Genomic DNA, 5,078 nt, shown 5'->3' with positions numbered 1-5,078 from the left:
TATATTTAATTTATAATAACATAAAGAATAAATAAACAAATTTAATAAGTCAGAACTGAACCACAGAAAACAATGAATAACATCAATTTACAATAACCCATTGGTACTAAAAATTCGTAATACTCGTAACAATTTAAAGTAAAGAAATACATCATTGTTAACAATGAATTTACGAGTATAGCAGAGAAAAAATTAAAATGATCTGAACAAAATGCTTCAATGATTTAAGAGAATATATAATCAACTAATAAAATCGAATTTATGACAATTTGTAAAGATAAAATTGAGTTGATTTTCAGTTTAACGTCCCGTTTAGCACCGAGGTTATATGAGACGTGGACCTACTGATTAATGTGGAATCCGGACAACAAGAGCTCCCACCGGGAATCAAACTCGGGTCTCCCACGCCAAAGGCGCCTACGCTAAGCTCTTAGCCACGAAGGAGCTCTTGTAAAGATAAAAAGTATTAAACAAAAATTCTTCACGATTCATGAAAAGGTAAAGAAATTAGAGCAAGGAATTTATGACAACTTGTGACACAAAAACACAACTAAACAAGGATTTTCAATTACTTACAATGATATACCGTAAATTACTGAAAACAAAACAATGTGTGAAAATCAATTTGTATGACTGAGGATCTGATAAATTACGAGGCCACATAAAGTGGAAAAGAGAAAGTTTAAAAGTATTGCAGAAACTGTAATAAGAAACAAATCGTTAGTGAAAGATAAAATCAAGAATGAAACAAATCAACTTCAAAATTTAAAAATTTAAATTTCATATAATCGAAAAATGAAAGGAGTAAAGGTATAATATTTAGAGAGATGCAATAATAATAATATTAATAATGAATCTGTGATTCTGAAATAAAACAGATAACACTCAATGCCTAAATTTAGATTACTTGAAACATTGAGAATGGTGAATTTCATGATTATAATAACAGTGACTTTAAAAAATATGAGATAAACTGTTAATAACAACAAAATTTACCTGACTAAATCTTCAATAGTAAATGTTATTGTAAATTTAGGAAGATACAAACCATTGACAATACCAAGTTTGTGATCTTGGTCTTTCAGATATTGAGTTTGACTTTTTAATAACTATAATTATTGTCTCGTATGGAAAATTTTATTGTTTCACTCTCCCATATTAAACATATTTTTAACGATCTAGTGGGTGATACTGCAACTACTTCGTAAGCATTTATACGCAACAAAATCGTCTCAAATTGATTTGAAGTGCATTTACTATTACAATGTATATAAATAAGATTTAGAATTCAACCTCAGATCCTTAACAACAGTAGTAAAGTCTCTATCATGATACCATCTAATTTCTTATTGCTATACATATATTAATTTAAAAATAGAAATAAAATTTCTTACCAACTCTTAACCAACTCATAAGCATCCATTCTGCAATGCATAATTGTTACACACACTACACTAAGATTCACAATCCTAGGAAGAGGAGAGAAGAAATACACCGGAAGATCTAAAGAAATACACACTTTAGGCGTCCAGCTGTGTATAGAACGTGAGCATAAGAGAATGAAGTTGTAAGAAAAAGAGACATAAAGATTGTACAGTACGCTTAGGTATATGGGAAAGTTTGTAAGAAAAAGAGACATACAGTTTGTATGGTACGCTTAAATACATGGAAAAGTTTGTAAGATAAAGAGACATAAAGTTTGTATGGTACGCTTAAATACATGGAAAAGTTTGTAAGAAAAAGAGACATAAAGTTTGTATGGTACGCTTAAATACATGGAAAAGTTTGTAAGAAAAAGAGACAAAGTTTGTATGGTACGCTTAAATACATGGAAAAGTTTGAAAGAAAAAGAGATAAAAATTGTACACTACGCTCAAGAACATGGAAAAGTTTGTAAAAAAAAAAGAGACATAAAGTTTGTATGGTACGCTTAAATACATGGAAAAGTTTGAAAGAAAAAGAGATAAAAATTGTACACTACGCTTAAGAACATGGAAAAGTTAACTCTGTATTTTTTCGTTATGAAAGTTACTTATAATATCTGGACATGAGTCTTTTAAGCTCTGAAAAGAGCTTTAGGTGGACATTTTAAAGATGAAATATATCCTAAATGACCAAAAGTTGGTTTATTTCCCTTGTGTCCTTCGAGCACGTCCATATAAGATCATCATCATCTACGATTACATGAAGGGAGAAGAACAATCTTTTCAGTCCTGTTGAAGTGTTAACATCCTCACAACTTGCTTCTAGAATCATTGTTTTTAAGATTTCCGTAAAACTTCTACAGTAAACCTGTAGAAAATATTTTACACTGTTTTACATAGTTTATAGTGTTTTATACTGTTATAGAAAATATTTTACTAGCTCTCACTTTTCCGAATCCTATGTCGGATCTCATCGAATGAATTAATTTAATCAGTGACATTCGACACTTCTTGTTTGATGTGCCAGCTCGCCCGTTCTCCTATTGGAGCCTGTCCGACGCCTTTTCTTATGTAGTGCAAATCTAATGAACAAGTAGACAGTTTGAAGTTTTTTATATTGCTTCTGAACAGGACATGGATATGAACAGATATTCGTACGCTTTATTCAGTTAGTTGTACATGTTCAACAATGATACAGAAAAACATGTAAGTGACAATGATATTAAGACATGAATATTGCAAAAACCATTAATAAAAACACTTCAATTACTTTATGTAACCGAAAGTAGATAATAAAATCATTACGATAGCTCATCTTTAGGAACAGTAGGATAGTTATGCGTAATCTACCAACCTCTTTTCTGCTTAAAACTACTACCACTTGGAAGAAAAACAAGGAATAGAAAATTTTCCGGTGCAACGACATTGCGCAAATTTTTCTAAAGATTAGATCGTTGATAATCTAAGTAATTTATGTCTTATTAACGAGGAGCAGAAAGTGCTGAAATTGCGCAAATTTCCGCCGCGACGTTGCCAACAACAGGATTTAAGGAATTGTGTGAAATTTTGCATCGAAATGAAATGTATAAAGCTATTCCTTTATGAGATATATTTTATTGCATTCTAATATTTACAAAGCAACATACTTATTTACAGAAAATTTCATTTTACAGTTTGAATGCTTGAAATTTAAATCCTACAGCTTTTAAAAATGTCATACGTGCCTTCTCATAGTTTCTCTGCGAATTCCTGAACTCAGCATACTTCCTCATGACAAACTCGCTCCTTTTGACTTCTGCTGGTCTTTGGGCCTTTGAAATTCCTTTACCTCATGGCAGTTTCCGTTTGGATCTCTAACAAAGCAGAAATCACCGTATGAATATCAGGAGCAGGGAAGTAAAATTGACTATTATAATGTCTGTGAAAAGCTTCTGGTCCATTCGTCGTCCGACGCATCGTGGATGGTATAGACGCCCACATGACAGGTGGATACCTAAAATTAATAAAATAAAAAGATCCTTAGTTCATGCACACAATTATTGACAATTTATATAAAACACTAAAACATTTATAACACTAGATTCAAGAAATATTTATAGTCTTGGTCCGTAATTTGTTTACAACTATCAAAACCTGCATTTTAATCTACGTCTTACATGAAGACAGAAGAAAATTTCACTATAATTAAGTTGCATTGAGAGAAAATACCATATCAGCACAACCATTAATGTTGTGTTCAAACTAGGACAACAGTTTTTGCAGTATTAAGAGTTATTGAAGCATGTGCTACTATAGATGAAATTCAAAAGGAAGCTACTTACTTGCAACCGTCTTCTATGTAGTTTTCTAGGACGTAATCGGAAAATTTATGCCCTGTATCATCCGGCGTCATTGATATTAGTTGAGTAAAGGCATCTGATACTTCTGTTGGATGTAAATATGGCAACCCAAAAAATGCCTTTATCCATGAACCTGTAAGAAAAGCAATAATAATAATAATAATAATAATAATAATAATAATAATAATAATAATAATAATAATAATAATAATAATAATAATAATAATAATAATAATAATTTGTTAGAATAAGCAAGCATTGGGAAAGTAGTGAAATTGATGGATCTTACTGTTGGCTTTATAATTTCTTCATTTCGTACATTATTAGAACAGCAGTTTATTTGCTTTTAAGAATGGTGACTGAATTAAGATTCTTCAGTCAAACAGAATAAGATTCTATTTTCAACTGTATTCTGTATTAATATATAACAAAACAAAGTCCACATGGTATTATTAAATTAATAATAAAGAATAATAGACCATAATAATATCAATAATACCTAGTTCAGATTTTGGATCCATATATGCTTGTCGCAGATCATTGTCGGCTTGAATCCTCCGCCACCATGTTTGTCCCAAATGGAATCTGCAGCCACGAATGTCACAATTTGGAAACACATTCTTGATGGCTTCGTGAGCAGCTGTTTCAAAATCAACGTAAATGATTTTCAAGTCGAATCTACTGTCTAAGTTTCTTATCATCTTCCACATGGCCACATACGTATTCTTGTCTTTCTTCGGCAAAAATGCAAAACATAGAGGTAGATAATATCCATTTTTATATGCATGTATTGTATATAACTGTGTGAAATGCTTAGGAGCATAAGTGAAAGTTCCATCTGCAAATACTTCTAACCCGCTGAACTCACACAGAAAACTGAAAAGAAAATAAGATTAGTGTCAGAAAAGAAAATAGTAAACAAGACTGTAGTGTCATATCGTTAGGTGAAATGCTATGTTACGATATATTTTGTGAGAATCAAAAAAAAAAAAAAAAACTATTTTACTATAATTTGGAAATAAGACGGAAAAAGGAACTTTTCTGTTCAAGCAACTACTTCCTATTCTACTTCTTGATGCTGTAAATGAAACTCATTTCAAAGTTAATGGTTATAAATGAAATTATACTTACTCGATATTTTTCTTACACGTGAAAAGAATTATATTAGCTTCATCATCAACAAAGATGAATCTTTCTCCGTCAATTGCTATATCATCCTGCTTCTGAACCATTTGCTGTATAGCCTCTACGGTGTTTCTGGGTAGACGAGGAGTCACCTTTCTTCGATTTTTATAAATAACGTCTCGGCATCTTT

General features: G+C 31.1%; 1 long non-coding RNA gene across 1 annotated transcript; it reads right to left on the bottom strand.

Moving 5' to 3' along the window:
- Positions 1–3,153: 3,153 nt before the first annotated feature.
- Positions 3,154–4,161, bottom strand: LOC145663584 (uncharacterized). The gene is made up of 2 exons (XR_014127186.1): positions 3,746–4,161; positions 3,154–3,417 (listed from the first exon to the last, which is right to left on the bottom strand). It is a non-coding gene; the product is annotated as an uncharacterized LOC145663584 (long non-coding RNA).
- Positions 4,162–5,078: the final 917 nt, after the last annotated feature.

This window comes from Thermobia domestica, chromosome 11 (genome assembly GCF_964235325.1).
Source record: "Thermobia domestica chromosome 11, izTheDome1.hap1.1, whole genome shotgun sequence".
Classification (NCBI taxonomy): Eukaryota; Metazoa; Arthropoda; class Insecta; order Zygentoma; family Lepismatidae; genus Thermobia; species Thermobia domestica.
This window is presented reverse-complemented; position numbering and strand designations above follow the sequence as displayed.